The sequence below is a fragment of the Peromyscus californicus genome, unplaced genomic scaffold (genome assembly GCF_007827085.1).
Source record: "Peromyscus californicus insignis strain IS unplaced genomic scaffold, ASM782708v3 Scaffold_5__1_contigs__length_169319896, whole genome shotgun sequence".
NCBI lineage: Eukaryota > Metazoa > Chordata > Mammalia > Rodentia > Cricetidae > Peromyscus > Peromyscus californicus.
This window is the reverse complement of record NW_026294573.1, coordinates 122,127,892-122,149,974: the sequence shown is the minus strand read 5'-3', so window position 1 is coordinate 122,149,974 and position 22,083 is coordinate 122,127,892. Positions and strand designations below refer to the sequence as shown.

The 22,083-nt window shown below is 35.5% G+C and overlaps 1 protein-coding gene across 17 annotated transcripts in view; it reads right to left on the bottom strand.

Annotated features, from left to right (window-relative positions):
* LOC128096701 (uncharacterized) overlaps positions 1–22,083 on the bottom strand; it is an 868,750-nt gene that overhangs the window by 369,105 nt on the left and 477,562 nt on the right. The gene's annotated exons all lie outside the window — the stretch shown is intronic.

The window sequence follows — 22,083 nt, the reverse complement described above, 5'->3', positions numbered from 1 at the left end:
CATGCTGCTCTCGTATAGAAGGTTGACCATCATGGACTCCACTAACACAAGCCTCATATTATAGATTATAGCTGGGATTTACATAAGGAGTAAGCTAGAAGCATAAAGGACTGAGGTCTGGGTATTTATTTAATCTCCTCCCATGTACTGCCAAGTCTCTGCTGGCTATGCTATACAACCTCTTTTAACTCTTTGACTCTGTTTCAATTCTGGTTACTTCATTTCCTCTTTCCATTGAAACTCAAGTGCCAGACAGTAGCACCTCTAGGTGTTTTGTTGTGCTGTGGTGGTAGCTTGTAGATTTTGTTTTTCCAACACCATGCCTGTCTTTGTGAATGACTCTTTTGTGAATAAAAATTTTCAGTATGTCCAAAAAGATGTGCCACCAGTTTCTCGTTGACACCATGACTGATTACACTTACTTGTTTGAGGTTTGTGGTCATCAACATAATAGTGTCACCATTTATTATAGAATTGGTTATTCACTGCTTCCTCTTAATTTTAACTAGTTTCTCTCCCCACTTTGGGGATTTAAATTTTTTTTTAAATATTGATTCCTACATGTGGGGATTGTTTTATAGATGTAGCCATTGGGACTGCTCCACAACTCTGCATTTTGATTGGTTGTGGTTTCCTATGTTCTCTGTTACAAATAGAAATTCCCTTGATAAAGAATAAGGACTTAGCCGGGCGGTGGTGGCTCACGCCTTTAATCCCAGCACTCGGGAGGCAGAGGCAGGTGGATCTCTGTGAGTTCGAGGCCAGCCTGGATTGACAAGTGAGTTCCAGGAAAGGCGCAAAGCTACACAGAGAAACCCTGTCTCCAAAAACCAAAAAAAAAAAAAAAAAAAAAAAAAAAAAAAAGAATAAGGACTATATTTATGTATGATATGAAGATAAATATTTAGAATATCATTATGAATTATGCTGGCTTAGTAGAGTGGTGGTTGTAAGCTCTCCTTCAAGATCCATGACTTTACTTTCCCGAGTAATTAGTTAGGCTTCCATTACGAGGTATTATTTCTTTCTTGTTGAGAAGGTATTAAGTTCAATTAAAAAGCTGCCAATTATTGCCAAGATTATGTGTGCTACTACTATTCTCTTGGGGTTATTATGCCAAACAGGCCATAGTTGTGGTTCACTGGAATCATGGTTGCATAGTACTGTTAGTTACTTCCCTCTTTTGAAAACTTGAATGGTGTCTCATGGTATCATGAAAGCTAGTGCTCAGGAAGGAGGCTTTCATGTAAATTCCATTTCTGTGTACTGTGTCTGATGAACATGGTATCTTCACCAATATTGCAGAAGAGGGGATGGAAAGATTGTAAGAGTCAAGGGATAAGAGTTTGTTGTGAGATTGTATCTCCTAGTACTGTCAGAATATACACCCATAAAGTCTCACCAACACTCCCTCACCATGATCTGGACAAGGACAACTGCAGACAAGCTAAAGTGGATAGGACTAGAGATACCAGAAGGTCTCAACCCTACACAAAGGACTACAGGCAACCAAGAAATGCTGAGAGTTAAAAAATATTCTTCCCAATGAAAAAACACATCAATTGGTTATCCATACTAAATGGTTAGCCATGAAAACATACATACAAATAACATTATACAGACTGAGCAGGTTGTATTTAGGAACATCTATGTATATACAAAGCATATATGAATGGAACAAAATTAACACAAAACATGCCACAAATTTGAAAGAGAACATGGAAGGGTATATGAAAGGGTTTGAGGGAAGAAAGAAAATGGAGAAATGTAATCATGTTAATAATCATAAGAGACAAATAATTATAATGCAATAAAAATAAAAAGACAGAAATATGAGATATTTGATGAAAATATCTTCAAATCATTTCATATAAGTGCCCTAATATATTAAATTAAATGCTTAAATGTGAGACTAATTATATAACCTGATTATTGCATGCATTAAATACTATAAAGCAATGCCTCAAGGAGATTTTTTTTAATATTTCACTTGATCCTACACTAATAAGTAATAGATTCTTGTCCTATGACATTTCTCTATTTCCATTTGCCATTTATTGTCTTTCTTCCTACTGTTGCCTTATTCAACTACTTTACAAAACACTGCATATTTTGACCTATTGTAGAGGACATTGAGCTAAACATTATTAATGATGAATAGAATTATATAACATCTGTGTTTCTTTAAAAGAGTTCTTTATCATATTTCTCCATAGATATTTTTGAATCTGTAAATTTTTGCTTGGAAAGCAAGTAAGCATAATAGTAAGTCCTGACTGAACATCTAGAACCCAACTGACATCAGTGTGGATATACCCTGAAAAATAGCATTGTGACCATAGCAACCAGGTTTTAGTTTGAGGCATACTATCATTGAATTTATTATTTTTCAGAAAGTGAAAAAGTACCCAAAAATTCAGATAAATGAAATGAGTGACACTTTATAAATATGAAAATTATGTGTAGCTATAAATAGAATTGGTCACATGTCATTCTCAGTGTTTATGAGAAACTAATTTTTCAGAAAATGTCCAATGAAATTAATTTAAAGACTCTTCCATGAGCCACTCATTATTAATGGTAACTAAGTGCAGTATTTTTCAGTATAATAGCTCATTGGTTTTGTTATTTATATTATAATCTGACAATGAATTTAGTTCAAAAGCTGTGGAGCCTTCTTGGAACCGGACTAGGCCCTCTGCATAGGAAAGACAGTTGTTTAGCTTGACCTGTTTTAGGGGCCCCTGGCAGTGGGATCAGGATCCATCCCTGGTGCATGAGCAGGCTTTTTAGGGCCCAATACCTACAGTGGGACACCTTACACAGCCTTGGTTCAGAGGAGGGGCTTTGACGTGCCTTGACTGAATGTACCAGGCTCTGCTGACTCCCCATGGGAATCTCTGCCTAGGAGAAGGTGGGAATGGGACAGGGGTTGTTGGGGGCAGGGAGACTGGAAGGGAGGGAGGAGGGAAAGAGGGGCATCTGTGGTTGTTATGTAAAATAAAGTAATTAAATTTTAAAAATTGAAATCTATAACATAAATGATTTTCTATTGGTTTCAAGTAAGTTTATTCTTTTCCTGCTTTTTTAAACTTTTTTAAATATTTATTTATTTTACATCCTGATCACAGTTTCCCCTCCCTCTGCTCCTTCAAGTCCCCCCAACTACCCTCCCATCCACTCCTCCTGTTTCTATTCAGAAAAGGGACAGGCCTCCCCTAGGCATTAACAAAATATGGCATATCAAGTTGCAGTAAAACTAAGAACCTCCCCTTGTGTTAAGGCTGGGCAAAGCAACCCAATATAAGGAATAGTGTCCTAAAAGCCAACAAAGGAGTCAGACACAGCCTCTGCTTCCACTGTTAGGAGTCCTGCAAGACCACCAAGATGCACAATTGTCACATATATGCAGATTGCAGAGGTCAGTACCGTGCAGGCACTCTGGTTGTAGATTCAGTCCCTGTGAGCCCCTTTGAGCCCAGATTTGTTGATTCTCTGAGTATTCTTGTGGTGTCTCTGATCCCTCTGGCTCCTACAATCCTTTCTCTTCCTCTTCCACAGGTTTCCCTGAGCTCGGCCTAATGTTTGACTATAGGTCTTTGCATCTATTTCTACCAGCTGCTGAATGAAGCCTCTCTGATGAATATTAGGCTAGGCACCAACATTTTTTAGATGCATATTTATAAAGAATCTGAAATATTTAAACTTACAATGCATAACAGGAGTAGATAATATGATCCTGGGTATATGGTATATGTTAATTTATAGTTGAACCAAATATTGTGGTGGAATATATAATTTTAAATGTAAAGGGACATTATATTGTCATTTTGATTCAATAACTACATTATATCTTTATATTTAAATTTCTAGGCTCTTCAATAATCTAAACAATTTAATATCAAAATCATATAAGATGATCACAGATCCTTTAGAGAACATATTATTTTGAAAGTGGGAAGCCATAAGATCCCTGTATTTACTGAATGGACACTGTGTGCTTGTCACAGGTACGAACATGAGGCCTGCCATTTATTAGTAGAACAACCAATATATCTAAGTTTCTGGTCACTCAGTGATTAGGAATATATTATATTAATTATATTATATTACAGATTCTGCGAGGAATAAATGAATATGTGCAGATTCTGGCTGCAGCAGAGGTAGGTATTTAGAAAACCATTCATTATTTCTATTATATATATATATATATTCCTTAAATAGAATATACTATTCTTTCTTACAATATTTAGAGACTGGTATAATGTCCATTTACTTGAAAATTGTAATTCAGACACAAATATGCATGATATTTCATTCACCTCAGTACCTCCTAGAACAGACACCTACTTTTGATTGCTGAGAAACATCACGGCACTGCAGCCAACCCACGCATCCTTAGACGCTGCCATTGTTTCATAGTTTTCTGTTATTCAAGTTTCCAAATTGAATGTGTAAAAATCGGTAAGATATTGTTTATGCATTAATGTTGACTGTGCACCAACACAAGGAAACTTGGAAAAGGGGAATGAAAAGCAGTATTTTCTAATGATAAAATGTAGAGACTGATTAAACAGGCTGTTCTCACTCCCAGATTGCCAGTCAAAATGAAAGGTCAAGACACAACAGAATTTACTCTTTCTGGCATTCCTGGGTCACCTCCTGAAGCTCACTCTGTCTTCTTTCTTACTGCTTACTGTACTGTGCACCTTTATTTTCCAAATGTTGTCATTTTGCATCTTGTGAATTATGTTAGCTTATATCATAGTCTTAATGATGTTTAAAAAAAAAAAAAAACTTTCAAAACTGCCTCTTGGCTAAGTTGTGCATCAGGTCCATCTCTAACGACTGCAGATCTACTCATAGAGGTTGAGCACTTGTCTCATGTGGGTTTTTTTCCCTTTCTCAAATTTACAGGTTATTCTGCATAACTTTTCACCTTGAATCTGCACACTACATGACACAGGTAGAAAAGCAGATAGCCAAGTTCAACATTCTTCCTTAGGAGAAAACAGGAAGCGCAGATTCATGCTGTGAGGATCTGCAAAGCTCCTTGAGCCGATGAACAGGTGTGAAAAATGTGTCAGCAATCTGCAAAGCATATTTTAGACAACCTACTGTTCTATTATTTAGCTAACAATGAAATTGTCTACCCAAAAAGAAGCAGTTTTATGATGCTGAATTTTTTAAAGAGGAAGATGTAACTTTGAGAATTTCTATCTAAAAAAACTCCATTAAAAGGCATGAGGTAAATAATTAAAAAGTCAAAAATCAAAATTTCAATAATAGCCACATAGTTGATACATTTAAAAAAAAATCTGCTTTTTCTAGCTTGCCACAAAAGGAAATATTTCTTACAACAGCTGAAATGAGGAGAATCCAGATCCTGAATATTTAATAGAAAATAAAATGATATTTATTTTTAAGTGCATTCTATATTCAACACAACTGCAAACTCACAACAAATCTATTGCGTTGCCCTGACATAGTTACTGCGAAGGTTTTTCCTTGCTGTCCCTAGGGCCCAATTGATTTATCTGCCAGAAGCCTAAAGCCCCAAAATAAGATAGCTTTGAGTTTACAGAGGTCATTTTTCATTGTCTAAATAAAAATTTCTAAACAAAAATCTCTCATCCTGTTAACCGCAGGGTCCTTATCTCCCCAGAGGCTCCAGCAACCTGAAAGAAGCCATTTCAATTCTTTCATGAAGAAAGATAAAAGCAAGTTTTCGATTAGAAAGCCCAGCAAAACCTTCTTATTAAATGGTGGGAACAGTAATGAGTTGAAAAGGCAAAGCTGTTCCAGAATGGGGCGGGGGTTGGGAAATAAGGAAATTATTATGCATGAGACAAACAGTGTTCAGGAACTGGAAGACAATCACAGACAGTGACATTTGAGGAAGCAAAAAGAAGTTTATGCATCTCATAATGCTGCACACTTATTCCTACCCAAGTCCTCAATAAACTGCTTAGCTTGATCAAGCATATTTTCTTAATTGTGTGTGTCTACACTATCAACCAACATTAACAACATGTCACAATAATTATGAATTCAGACCCATCTTTGATCTGTCATCTTTCAAAATGCTTATGCAGCACAAGCAGAGGTAGAGTGTGAGGTGTTATTCCAGCTTTAGAATAATAGCTTCTGTGAGGCTAAGCTAAAAGGAAAATTATCATAAATGACTTTGTAGACTAAGTTTTTGAAAAGAAGATAAACATACACACCAATGAAGATGCCAACAGGAACAAATCAGAACTGTGGAAGGAAAGCTAAAGAGCCAAGGTTCCACTCCTAACACCCTAGAAACAGAAACAGGCGGGAAGAGGGCATTGGGAACATCTTTAATCCAATGAGATACGATTCTTAGATTTCTTTTCTCAGTTTGTCTTCTAGAAGTATGTCATGTTAGTTTTTTAGGCTTTTGTTAATTTCACACCCTGCGTGATACCACCTATAATAGACAGAGCTTCTTTATCTGCCTGCTCTTAGAGTAAGGGAGTATCTATCAACTTAAACTTAGTCCTCTCTGTCTGGGCACATATTCTAAAAAGGATTTGAAGGTTCTCTTTGTTCTTCACCTCATCAAGAACATGTATTTCTTTCCTTCCCTCAGATAATATGAAATAATAGTCCCAAGTATTGGTTATATAATTTAGTAATCAGAGGTTATTCAGTGAACCATTTTCTTCCTCCCTCCCTCCCTCCCTTCCTTCCTTCTTTCTTTTTTTTTTGGTAGGGGTTGGTTTTTTGAGACAGGATTTTTCTTTGTATCTCTAGTTGTCCTGGAACTCACTCTATAAATCAGGCCGGCCTCGAACTCAGAAATGTACCTGATTCTGCCTCCACAGTGCTGGAATTAAAGAAATTAAATATATGCACCACTACCACCCAGTTAGTGAACCATTTTCATCAGTTATGATATCATATTAAATATTTTGATGCAAAAGTTATTGCATCTTAAGAGAATACCTATATTTTTAATACTTTATTCTACACACAATTCATTCTGGTAGATTCAGATGGAGGATGTCTTCCTAAAAACCACAGAAGTGTGAGAATACAAAATAAGATTGCTTGAGGGCGAGAGGCAAGGAAGAGGGAGAGAGAGAGAAAGAGAAATAAGAAAGACAGAGACAGAGATTTGATTTTGTTTGCTCAACGACTACTATAAGTAAATAGAACACTTGTTTTGAACATTTTAGGCCAAAATAAGATTGAACACTTTCTACAGTGTAAAATGTACATTATTTTACCACCAGTTTATACATTACAAGGAACTCAACACTGACTTATGAGAAAATATATGTCTATGAGGTCACTATTGGGCAACGTGTAATGCTTTTCTATTTAGTGATGAATCTTTATTTTGTATTTGAATATTGCTTACAAACTGAACACATGACTATTTTCTAGACATATGAAACTTATCTCAAAAAGAAATATAGAATATTTCTCCTATGGTACTCTATAGAGTATAAAACATCAATCTCCCAGTCTTATTTACTCACTTTTTTAAACATTTCAATTAAAGCTTGAGAAATTTCATATTCATATGTTTTGATCATGTTCATTTCCATAACTCTTCTCAGATCTACCTCCCATACCATGCCCACTTAAATTTTTGTCCTCAATTTTTAAAAGTCCAACAAGTTCAATTTCTGCTGCCTATATATTCATATGTGTGGGGTTACAATGACGTGTGATAAACCTACCCAGGGGTCCCACCACAAAAACAAACAAACAACAAATAACGAATTCTCTCTCTCCCAGCATCTATACTTACCAATTGCCCCTCAGCTAGTGGTATGACTTTGTGCCCACCTCCAGCTCCATGAAGAGATTTTTGTCTGGCTTATTACAACCAGATCCTGTACTCATTATAATTCAAAGTGGGACCTACGGCTTTTGAAGATAATCTCAGACTACTCCTTCACCTGTAAGTTACAAATTCTGCTAGAAATCAGAATGCCACACTAGACTTCTGCAGGCCTCACATAAGTGATCTCACTGAGTTGGATATTGGCATCTCTGTGTCATTCTAGAGAACGATGCCCTCATTATTTCATGAAATTCCTATAAACAAAATGGCAGTTTATGCAGCAAGATTATAGAAGATACTATGACTTGCCTCGGTGCTTCCTTTGGTTTTGTGTCTTTCTGCTTCTTATATAATGCTTTATTCTCTGGACATGCCTTAATTCAGTGCAATTACATTTTCATTTTATGTTATTTCCATTTTTTCACTATTACAGACAATATTGGAGTGGACATTCTTGTACCTATATTTTTATATGATTGTGAAAATATTCTTGTGGGAATCTTATATAAAGATATACATAGGAGGTATTATTTGCAAGTCACAATCCTCCCAAAAGTCCTATGGTTATGTGAAGAACTGTTAGAACTTACCTTTGTTGATAGTAAATTTTAGATAAATAATTTTTATCTATTTTACCTTCAGTTTTTCTATGTAATAATTATGCTAATTTAAATATTTTAGAAAATTGTATGTGGCTCAGATGCTGGGGATATCGCTCTGTATAAATAAACACTGACTGTCCAGTAGCCAGACAGGAAGTATAAGCGGGACTAACAGAGAGGAGAATTGAGGGAACAGGAGAGCAGAGGAGGAGATTGCCTGGAGCCGCCACCAGGACAAGGAAGATGTAAGGTATCGATAAGCCACGAGCCACGTGGCAAAGTATAGATTAATAGAAATGGGCTAAAAATAAGAATAAGAGCTAGACAATGATTGGCCTGAGCTAATGGCCAAGCAGTTTAAATAATGTAAGAGTCTGTGTGTTTATTTTGTAAGTGGGCTCCAGGACTGGCGGGACTTGGCGGGAGCTGGAGAGAAATTCTCCAGCTACACTCAGATAACAAAGGAATGTTTAAAATGAGAAAATTCACATTGCAGTAAGCCTTTCGGATAATGGGAAAGAACAACTGATTCACATCAGCTTGTGTAGCGTAGCCATCTAAGTCATAATGAAATATATGGAAGGAGTTGGCCAATGGGTGATGGAACTTCTCAGCAAAGTAAGAAGGGATACAATTTTTTTCTCCATCATTCTGGGTTTTTTTTCATAAACCACTATTGCTATAATGTTATATTTTTTCAGAAAAAAAGAACAGAATCAATCATTCCTATCTCAGGAAAAGTGATAAAACCATTTGTTCCAACAGATTTTTTTTCTCATGTTTTATTAGCTAAAATAAGAACTCATGGTATCTTCTTTACTGTAAAAGAAGATGAGAAATAGAATAGGAGCTTTCAAAGCGCCAGAATGGTTCAGATGAAAAGGTATCTATGGCCACATCCATTTTTGAATCCTACATTCCATAATACCAACCTGCCAGGCAAGACATTCCCACTGCTACAATGGTGGCACAATTGTTACAGAGGAAACCATCACTCTCTGATTGAATTTGAGTCTGTTCCATAGGAGGGGATCCATGTCAGATACTGTAAACCTGCTCAAAAACATCCAACTAAGAAAAAACAAAAACATAAGGCCTGGGTGGAATTCACTACTGCTCTTTAGTTTATTGTAGCATCAAGCTTCTTTCTAAATACATATATTTATACCATAGAGCCTTAATCAAAAAAGCCTTTTTTGGTAAAGGCAGAAATTCATGACATAATGAGCATAAGTCACAGTTGAAATAAGTGGCAGTTGATGGCTTAGCCCTAAAGAACTTATACTGTCCCCTTTCAGGCTCAAGAGACATTACAAAAGAGGGAACAGAAAGAATGAAAGAGCCAGAGAGAATGGAAGAAGCACTGTAGAATGCCATTTTCTGGGCAATTGCAATTCAGAGCTCATGGAGCCACAGTTACCTGCAGTAGGTATCAACAGTCAGTAATGGATAGAAAAGGGGCTCATGGGATCCTACCACATCATATGGAACTATTGGCTATCAATAGATTCTGGAAGAGGAGTAATTAAATTGAGATATGTACCAGCTGTTAAGCCTACCAGGCTCTCGTAGATAGTGAAGCACACAACAACATTAAAAAATATGAATGTAGGAAAGGTATTTGTAAGAGGGAGGGGAGATTGATAGGAAGAGTGGGAATGAGAGTAATTAGAATGAATAATACATGTGAGCAACATTGACAAAGAACAAATTTATAATTTTTCGTAAAGAAAACTGGTATTATAAGTATCTCCATTTTGTGTGTAAAAGAATGAAAGGAAAAGAAAAGATAGAAAAGGAAAAGAAAAAGGAAGAAAAGGAAAAAGAAGAAGAAAAGTTAACAATTAAGGAATGTTTAGGGACAATATCCTAGGATATTGCTGAGTTGAATGCAAAGCCAGGCATGCCTGATCCCAAAGCCTTCTTTCTTACTCACTTAACCAATAAATCAGTTAATTAAGTAATCAATCACATTTTCACAGAGCACAGTGGTAGTCTTAAGGCCCACCCACAGTCTAAAAAAAAAGCAAGAAATCAAAGCAAAACAAATACAATGTTATGGATTTATTGAAAGTAAATCTCTTAAGAAATTCAACTCAATTTTACATTTGTATCTACAGTAGTATAACAAAACCTCCTCCCTAAAAACACTGCTGGAATCAGCAGGCTCTTAATCTTAATCACTAAGAAAAGAAGTTTCCTTAAAAAGAATAAACACCAACAGAAACACAAAAATGCCTATTTATAGTGCTAGGAATTGAACCCAAAGCATCATGCATGTTAGGCAAGAACTATACTACTGAGTGACACTTTCAGTCCTTGAAAAATATATGTATTTTTCATATATTGGTATTCTTTAGGTTTAAGGCATCAACTATCACTTATGCTCAGCTCCATGTATAATCAGGAATTGCTGTCTTTATCACCAAAACATGAATGTATTTTTATAAAAGTTAAAAATAAAAGAGTATTTTAAGTAGTCTTAATAAGGAAACAATTATTTTTAAACATGTATAATGGCCTTAACATAAAGAAGAAATATGTGATTTTTATCCCTATACCAGCCTTATAAATGAAGAAATAACATAAATGAATATAAATGTTCAATGAAGAAACCAAGTAGTGAGTTCAAATTGTATTGGTTTTCTGGTTAACAAATCCCCTAGTGTTCTTAAGCATCATACACACACTGCACACTACTAATTAGTCCACACTTGGTAATAATCTTACTGTATACCATAATTAAGCCAATGCAGTACACTGTCATCCCTACATCATGCTTTCTTTCAAAATGCATTCTTGTTTTGAAAAATCTGAGCTAGAATTCTTTAAATGCATCTACTTGGTCTTAAATTATGCCTCCAACCACTAGCAGATTTTTAACTCTCAAATGAGGTAATTAGAACATATGTAAATATTGGTGATATAAAACTGTCAACCAGTTCAATCTGTGGCTGTTTCCTCTGGATTATTCTAAATGGTCATTTTGCAGCTACAGTTCTAATTTTCAGATTATTTTACTGAGAAAAATATTGCTTGGTTTTTTGCTAGGAATTAGTTATTGCCCACACTTCACTGTCAATTTATAAAGCAAAATAATTGCTTTATTATTATTTAGGTATTTGATGTAGAATACAATGTAATCAAATCTAAACAGCAACATTGGAAAATCTCCAGAGATATGGACTGATGGTTTGCTACAATCATTATGGACTGGGGAACCTAGATGTTCTTTTATTCTGTATCTCTATTTCCTGTATTTCTGGCTACTTATGAAACTTAATACGTTTCTTAGCTGTTTTCTTTTTTTTTTTTTTTGAGCCAAGGACCGAACCCAGGGCCTTGTGCTTGCTAGGCAAGCGCTCTACCACTGAGCTAAATCCCCAACCTTTAGCTGTTTTCTTACTATTAGTGGTTATTTGTGAGCCTGTTGTCATCAGTTTTAACATGCAAATGTATATATATACAGATCAGTTATGTTCAGACTCATGTATCTGGTTCTAATTTAGGTAAACTTAAAGTTTCCTTTAAAGGCCTGTATACATACAATCTAGGCCCTCTGCATAATTGAGACAGTTGTGTAGCTTGATCTGCTTAAGGGGTCCCCTGGCAGTAGGATCAGAATTCATCCCTGGTGCATGAGCTGGTTTTTTGGAGCCCACCACCTATGGTGGGACACCTCTCACAGCCTTGAGGCAGGGGGAGGGGCTTGGGCTGCTTTTACTGAATGTATCAGGCTCTGCTGACTCCCCATGGGAGGCCTTACCTTCTTGTAGGAGGGAATGGAGGTAGGCTGGGGGGAAAGGTTGGAGAGGTGAGAGGAGGGAAGAAGGGGATCTGTGATTGGTATGTAAAATGAATAAAAAAAAATCTTAAAAAATAAATAGAAAAAAACAAACAGAAAATATTTATTGATGATATTGAGTATGTGATATCCTCTGCTATATGACTCCACTTACATTTTCTCCACATACATCGAAGAAAACTTTCTTGATACAGAAAGTGCCCAGGTAGAAAATTACAATTAACTTTCTGAATGTATTTGAGTGCATTATAGAAAAGTTATGGTTTTACTAAAAACTTATGATGTTCCTAAAGTTCTAATTACTTTTTTTTCAGGAATTTTAACTTACTCTATTATTTGTTTTCTATTCTGTTCTGCATTAAAACTATTAAAGCATTAACAATACAACAGGTAAGAATATTATAGGGAAGAATAACATGACCTCCATCTCCAAGGAACTGACAGTTCTGTGGGTAGAGTATTAAGAAATATACAATGGAATCCATTATTAGGTCTTTTCAAGAACTGTAAGATGTAGCATTGTGGGTATTGTTCAGATTGGAATCTTTCAAGAAAGGAACCCTTGAGTGTGGATGCTCTAACTGGCTCATATAAGGTAAGTGTTATATTTATTTCATCAGGAAAAAGACTTGAGTAGCTCACATAGACAGATAGAGAGCTCTATAAAGAGAATGGGGAATACTACTGAACCCAGATAAAGGAAGTGTGAACAAGGGCCCACTGAGGCTCTTCTACATTCAATAATTGCCACAGATTGAAAGCTTTGTGTTTGGGAATTCCTGTTCACATCTGATTATGAATTTACTTCCTACCTTTCACTTAAGTCTCATGTACAATTGTCTTTCCTTACACTCTTATATAGTGTCTTCTTGGTTCATTAATGTGTTTGTTTGCCAACTCCTACCAACTTCTGTTTCTTCTTCTCCTCGAGAGAACAAAGAATAAACATAATCAAACAATTTGCTTCCTCCCATGAAGCAATACTGAAACCTTGTATCACTAATCATATGCATATGCATTTCACACTCAAGTTATTCTAAAAGAAGTAAGGCAGAGAGCCACAGTCTAGATCTATGAAATTAGATTATTAACATCTTTTGCTTACCTGATAACATTAACCTTTTAGGATAAAAAACAATTTTGGTAGCTAAATATAAAATACCATCAGTGGTATACAGAATACATAGAACATAGTCATTATAAATGATATCATATAATTATTTTCCAAGTGTCCAGGTAGAGAGGAATGAATGACACAACATACATGTACATGCAGCCACACATATAACCATGCAAATAATCACTTTTCTCTTTAGGATATGTTGCTAAACTTATTTTGTTTTTAGAAAAATCATTATTAACACAAATCTTGAAATAATGTCATGGAGATGTAAAAAATTCCAGTTATATAGGTTTCGACATGAAAAGTATAATGCCTCTGATAGAAACTACCATGCACTGGGACACATATTTTTTCCTGGTATTTCTTTGATTAGCCTTCATTCTTGCTCTTCGGGGTTTCTCTCTTAATACAAGAAAACAAATTTTTAAGCCCAGAGGATTTTTTTTTTTTTTACAGTAAAACAAGCTATTGATTGTTGCAGTTTTTTTTTTTTTCTACCCAAGAGCTTACTATTGCATTCAGGTTCCTTACAACTCTTATATGCCCAGCTCATTAATATTAGGTAACGTACAAGCTGGTTGAAATCTACCAGCACACTTCTCCATATTTCAAGCTCCTATGGGACGGCAACAAAAATTTAATTGCTTTTATTCAAACCTCAGATCCTCAGATATTGTATTAGTTTTAAGTGACAAATAGCAGTCATGAAATAATAACTCAAAATCTATTTTTTCTGGATTGGTTAGACAAAAAAAATACCAACCACCTTCATTTCAAGAGTGATATCTGCATCTGTTGTCACAGCAACATCTTGAACAGGTGCCTCATGAGTCTCAGAGACCATGGGTGAACTACAAACAGTTATTCCTATTATCTTCTTCAACTGAGCTCCTTAGCTTTCTAAAATTTGCCCTCAGGTCTATTTTGAATTTTCTTTGTCTGGCTATGGTCTCTCAGATCCTTAAATGCTTAGCTAAACATAGCCTACACCTAATTTCTAGAGACTGTGTAGAGACCAAAGTTGCCTTCACAAGATGTTCAGGCTTCAAGAATCATCATCTGCACTGACTTCTTACATGAATCTTGAAGGATGTAGCGATTAGCCAGGCAATGGTGGCACGCACCTTTAATCCCAGCAATAGGGAGGCAGAGGCAAATGGACCTCTGTGAGTTTGAGGTCAGTCTGCTCTACAAATAGAATTTCAGGACAGCCAGGATTGTTACACAGAGGACCCTGTCTCAAAAAAAAAAAAATAAATAAAGTGAGTTTTATTTCTTAGCTTCTCAAATTAGACTTCCTGACAATATTTTTAAGCAACCTATTCTATTACATCCATTATCATTCCATAATAATTCAACATGAAAAAATTCAACATTAGCACACTTTTAGTTGAGGCTCTCTATGTAGAACTTTCCTTCCTCTGGTTCTGCCCACTCACACAAGCACCAACTTGGCCAAGGATAATCCCAGGTTTCTGAAATCAATGTGTTGCCCAATTCATCTCAGGAATATGGCCAACAATTGACATATGAGATCTTGAAAAACTGAAATATTTTCACAGAGCAAAGGAAACAATCATTTCAGTGAAGAACAAGTACACAAAATCAGGGGAAACCTTTGATAGCTGAATATCTAACAGGGTTTGATCCAGAATATATAAAAGAAAAAAATGGAATCTGAAAAAAAAAGATTTCATTAAAAATGGACAAGGGGTCCAAATATAGAGTTCTCAAAAGGAGAAAAAAAAGCCAATAAAATTCTTTAAAAATGTTTAATCCTTAAATATTACAGAAATGCAAATTAAACCTACTTTGAGATTTCATTGTACCATAACCAGAATGGCCAAGATGAAAAACACAACGATAATGCATGTTGCCAAGAATGTATGGAAAGAAGAAGCCCCATTCACTGCTGGTAGGATTGAAAACTGATTCTACCACTTTGGAAATCAGTAGAGAGAATTTTCAAAAAAACTGAAAGATCTACCATATGACTCACTCCTATCCAAAAGACTTGACATCTTACTCAATAAACACTTGCATGATCATTGTAGCTCTGTTCACAGTCTAGCAAGAAAAACCTAGAATATCAAAGAATATTATTGTTGTCACAGTTTGCACATAGGACTTAGAGTAACTGAGCTGGAATTGACACAGAAGTCTACTCTCTAAGAACTACCTCTAATAGTATCTAAAGATGTTGTGCAATCTGCTGAAGGAGAAAAGCAATCAATAGTTCTACTCAGAGGAAAAGCCTTTAAACTTCAACACTGACCAGGATAGCAATGTATTACCAATGGTAAAATAGTGGTACTTACATCTCAGTGGTAAGCAATGCCACATAATTGGAATTAAGGCATGCTCACTAGTTGGGAATTCATGCCTGTTACTGTAAAGCCAGTCAACTACTTTTGTATGATGAGGTCACAGACACTAGAAAAAAACCTACTGTCACTCTCCTAAAAGACTATACTTTCTAACTCCATTCTTTAAACTTATCTTTGTACCCACAAATAAGAGTATCTCTCACCACACTTCATTAGAAATAATTCCTTCCGCAGCAGATGGAAACTATTATGGAAACCCCTAACTAGTCAAATGAAGAGAGAAATAAACTGTGAGGTATCCAAGCCCAATTGATATGTCTACAATGTAATCCTAAGCCTAAGGCTCCAGGAACATCATGGAAGAGAGTAAAAGATTGCAAGCCAGGAAGAAAAGGATACCTGCTGTAAATAGTGTCTTCTACATATGACAGGGAAGCAGTTCTAATGGAATCTCAAAAATATGATCATGTTGCAAGCCCTGTATAATGACAACACCAGTTGATATGTGAATGTAGATGGAGAAAATCTCAGAGGACCCCCCTCCAGACAAAGAACTATAGGCAAATAATGTCTGAGAAAGGGAAAATCAGTCTTCTCTAGGGATGAGTCACCTGACATGTAATCTAATCACAAGTGGTCAGCCTTACACACACACACACACACACACACACACAGACTTAACAGACTTAACACTAGACTTAACAGGCTATATTTAAATTACATATTATTTATGTATACTAACAATTGTTAAAGAAGAAGAGGTCATGAATTTAAAAGGAAAGACACGGGAGGGGTTATTGGGAGGGACAAAGGATGCAAATACAGTAGGCACATAGGCACACAATTATCAAAAAATTATAAAAAGAATCAGTATAGGTAAAGTATAATAAAAAACATGAAATAAGAATTGTCTCAGAAGTCTATGTAAGTGATCATTGTGGCATTCAGACTCAACACAGATAGAAAGTATGCTATTTTCCTTGGAAATTGTGAAAGGGAACTTTTAATGCCAAACATCCAAAAACCCGAGTGACAAGGATTAGCCACAGACCTTGGGACTTGAAAGCATGTTTGTTTCCAGCTAAATGCTTTCCAAGCCCCAGGCCCCTTCCCAGGCCCATGAAGCTGCATGTGTGAAGCCATCCACCTGCAGAATGGCAGGTGGAGAATTATTCAGGTAGAGGAATCCAATTGGTGACCTTTAAAATAATGATTCATTACCTTAAAACACTTCTATTATGTCAGCATGAGTACATCCATTGAAATTAATATATTTAAATCAAAAACAGTAGGTCTTATTTAACCTATCTTTAACCAGAAACTATATTTTAAAATAATTTATTGGCATTTTTTTACCTTTCCTTTCTCTCTTCCCTTTTCTTTTTTCTTCTTTTTCTAAATCCCCACTGACTTAATCCTTTTTCTTTCTTATTTGGACATTCTCCATCACTTATAGCAAATGAATACCTAAGGATTAAAGTTCCCAATCAGGGAAGATATCAAGCTGATGAGCACTCAATTTGTAACCTGATATATATATATATATATATATATATATATATATATATATATATGTGTGTGTGTGTGTGTGTGTGTGTGTGTGTGTGTGTGTGTGTGTGTGTGTGTGTGTGTGTGTTTGTGTGTATGTGTACATATATGTGTGTATATGTATATATATATATATATATTAACTGCTTCATAAAATAGCATGGGTTTTGAAATGAGAAATATGCATACACACACACATATATATGTACATAGATATGTTAGTTCACACACGTACATATATAGTACCTTCCAAGGTTCTAGACCCTTAATAAAATTTAATTCCTTGCAATCTTCCTCACAATTCAGTTATGTTCCACCCAAGAACCTAAGGCCAGCATCATGGAATGTATTATATGCTTAGCACAAAAGTGTTCAGTTTTGGCCTTAATATTTGACTTGAGCTTGCCCAGAAAGAAAAAAAAAAGATGTCTGGGAAATTTAGTAATATACATATGAATGCATAGGGTGTGTTGTATGAACCACTAACAACTCGAGTCTCAAATGTTAATGTAATTCTGAATGCAGAACAAACGTGTGAGGTAGGTATCTACCCGAGTATTAAGAAAATGTATGGCTTCACTGAGGCTGTATTTATGAGGACATGTTTGTGATTTTCAAAGCAAAATTTTGTGAGCAGTTTTCATTATATTCTGAGCTATGTAACTTTTTATGGCATACACATTTATAAATAAAAGCAAGAGAGCCTCTAAATCACTGACTTAGGCTGAAATGATGCCTCTAGGGCTTGGGATTATAAAAAAATAAAAGGAGAGCCAGCAGGGATCATAAGGCAATATCCTACAGGAAGCAAATTGATACCTGGGATTACAGTAGCAATTCCTTTCTGGCATTCACAAAGAAACATATTTTAGATAAACAAATAGGCAGAACATTTTGGATCTCTGTAAACAGATCTGAAAAGTCAGGCAAGAGTCTTTCCCTATGTGGATGCAAATGACATCATTCATAACCTTTTGAGCAACTGGTGCATTTTGAAGAGCTGTAATTTGCAGGTGCAATACTAAAGCTGAACTCTTCACTCTATTTCACATTACAGTCCTATTGACAGAGCCCGAGAAATAAAATTTATGCATACGTTTTCATGAATTTTTCTTTAATATCAGAATCTCATCTGTAATACTTCCATATTAGTGATGTATATATAAATATACATATATGGATTTGAAGACAATAGTAAGTACTGATTCATTCCCATATCAACCCTTTATTGCTAATGCCAAGATTGCTGTATTTCTAATGCATAAACAAACATAAGAAGCTGTATCACACAGAAGAGAGTCTAAACCAAAGCCATGTTTTATCTGTTAGTCGAACATTCAACAAGTCTCAGCATACAAAGTGCTAAGGGAGGTCTTTAGATGAACGAGAACACAACATGGAGCTCCTTAAGGCATTTAAACAATAGGCGAGGGTGATGCTGCAGAGATGCTGATGTTGCAGAAGAATGTGTAATAGGCACTACAGAAAGCAAATGCAGGGCCATAGGACTGCAACGGAGGCCGCTAGAGACACAAGACAAGGAGGGGGGTAGTGGAAAAATATCACTTAAACTACACCCTGAATTATAGACCAAATTTTGACAGGAAAAATGCTGTTGAGCTCTATTGAAAGAATCTGCTTTTAGATAAACTTGCATTTTGCTCCTGTAAAGTAACTTGAAGAAATAAAATTAAATGATAAAGAAATGAGTGGAATTATTTGACTTGAGTATGTATAAGTACTATGGAAAAAATATTAATGAAAAAAGTAAACCTCTCTAGTAGTTATTCCATCTGAAGCCCTGTGACTAGAGGCAGAAGCATAGAATGGCTTTACTGACATCTTCTGGGAAAATTCCATGGTGTGTCCAGGGAACACTACAGGTTCAAATGGGAACAAGCACACTCTATGGCTTCACATTGAATTATTATTTTAAAAGATATAAAAATAAAAAGCATACATAGCAAATTATACGTGTTTGTTTTGTTTTCCCTCCTTGGGTACTTTCCACACTTAACCACAAAAAGCATATTATTTTTATTTTATTTGAATACACATACATCAAGCTGCTTCATAGGATATAAATTGGTTGTGCAGGTTTGATAAAGTACATAAATTACTCTCTTTTATTCATGCCATTCCCTTTCATTATTCATAGTTATGCTCACTGAAGAGAACAAATAAATTACAAGACGACACTACAAACCTCTGTTGGAAATATTATGTGTTCGTATACACTAATCCCTTTCATGGGGTGACGGCATTGCAAGCAGATCCTCAGCCCTGAGCTTCTACTGTGTACTTCAGGTCACTTGTAGGCATGAGTATAAACAAATGCGAAGACTAGTGATGAAAGCAGGCACCCAGGAACCTTCAGAAAAACATGGGGTCAGACTTTGACACATGAATAACTATAAACAAGAATTCTCACCAACTTAGAAGTTGTTGTGAAGTTATTATTAAAACCACTTTCCATCAACTAAACATGTTAATAACTTCTGGGTTTGAAGGCATTATTTGGGTCAGTGCCGATATATTTTACATTCTCAAAGATAGAAATCAAATACCAATGAGTGCAAGCTATCTGACTACAGCCCTTTGCATAAGCAATGTAAAAATATTCAGAACCAACAGGAAAAAATGCATTTGTATACTCAGTTTGAATAGAATTAGTGAATCAGGACCGTGCAAACTAAACTTAGGTGTGAAGGAAACACATTTAGAAAGAAAAGAAGCAAGATGAGCAGGGGTGGAAGGAGGAGGGGGAAGGGGAGCTGGGGGAGAACCAAGCAAATAGCCTCTTTTTACATTGAGATGGTTTTGAGAATAATAATGTGCTAGTTTCTTTCCTTTTTTTTTTTTTAATCCAAGTAGCTATTGAAGATTGTAATGATTTCAGTCTAAAAAGCAGTGCTGGAAAAGCCTCTTCGGAGATTGCCAACTCCCACTGTGCAGAAACACTGTGTCCCTTCGTGCTGGTGTAATGGAGACAAACAAAAGAAACACTTCAAGAAAGGGGGAGGGAAGAGAGGGAGGGGGAACAGCACCAGGGTTGTGCTTCCCAGAGAAACAGCAAGAGTTTTCGCCAAGACCAAATGCAAGCCTCCTATTCCTAAGTCTGAGACTAAGATGAGTTAAATAAAGGCTCAACTATATAACAAAATGCTATTGTCAGTGCAAATAACAATTGATGATCATCAATTATGATCTAGCCCCACTTACAATGAAACCAACTCCCTGCCACAAAATAGCCCCCCCTCCAATTGATTTCATACTTTCAGTCACCTATGTGAGCTCCTACGAAAGATTGTAAATTAGGGAAACATCTACACTATTGCCTTCCCTATTAACTTCCCTTTGTTTTGTAAAATGAATGCTTTAACAATTAATATATGTAATCTAAACATCCTAATTAAGATGATACTCCCTAGTCCCTCCAGTTCCCATAAAGATTTAAATACTGCTTAGTGATTCCAGAGTCTATTATAAGGTCAATAATAATTACTGTTTACTTGCTTTCAAATGTTCTTAACGCAAGGGCGTTGTGAGATGGAGAAAGTTAGTATTTCACGCACTCCACAGGAAAAAAACAAGAAGAAAAGAAGGAAAGCACATTTAAATTTGTTTTAAATTTCTGCTACTTTAGTATGATTTTGTCCAGTTTAACCCCTTTATAAAATGGGAAGGATTAAATCTGACTGATTTCCTTATTTCTAAGCTTGAAACTGATGATTCTTTGATATTGCCTATATACGTTTGGATTATGAATCAGCTTATAATTTTACTGTTACTCATCTTGATATAAGCTTTATCTGTAGTTTCCTTCAAGTAATGCTACATCTCCAATCCTAAAATACAAAAGAAGTGTCTGTTTCTTATAGGCAGCAACTCAGATGCTGATAAAGGATATCACACTCAATCCTGCTGATTGGAGAAACTCACAGCTCTCTAGCAAAAAAAAAAAAAAAAAAAAAAAAAAAAAAAAAAAAAAAAAAAAAAAAAAAAAAAAGAAAGAAAGAAAGAAAAGAAAATCACATGTGAAAACTCAAAAGAAAAGCATTTCAGGCAACAAGATGGGGAAGCACAGTAAACACAGTAGCCAGAACCACCACACTGCCTGTCCTGACACACCCAGAACAATGACCTATTTTATCAATCTTGGTTTTGCTTTTTATGAGGCATGATATCTATTACGCTGGTATGTTATCACCATTCACAAAGCCTGATTTTGAAATTCATCCATTTATAAAACTTTCAATGATTATCATACACAAATAGTTTTCAGATGAACCAAAATTTTAATTAATTTAAACTCTGTTGTATGCTTCACTTCTACAACACTTATTTAAAATTTGATACCTGAGTAGCTATTAAATGGAGCTGGCAAGCTGAAAGATGGTAAGGACTTGAAAGACCTGTTAACAGCAAGTAAATCCATTATGATTTATACTAACATTAAAATGTTTCATCTCTATCCTTTGTTTTAATTGTGCTTGGTTAGTACCAGGGTACTTCATATAATACAACAATAGCTATCATGGCACAGTAACTAATGCTTACAGTGTATTTACTATGTCACGTATAGGAACTTTACATACACTGACACATTTAACTTACACAACAATTTAGCTGATGTATATTATTACTTTGTTTATATAGGTGAAAGTTTGAATAACTGGCCTAAAAGAAGATGCAGTTTAAGTAGAACATATAATTGAATCTGGCCTGGTCATAACAATTATAATATTGATAATTCAATATTTTCTATGTCTAAAGGTTTATTTGGATATACTCAGATTTCCACTGAATTTTATGCAGTATTTACTGGGCAATAATAGATGCATATATGTATAAAG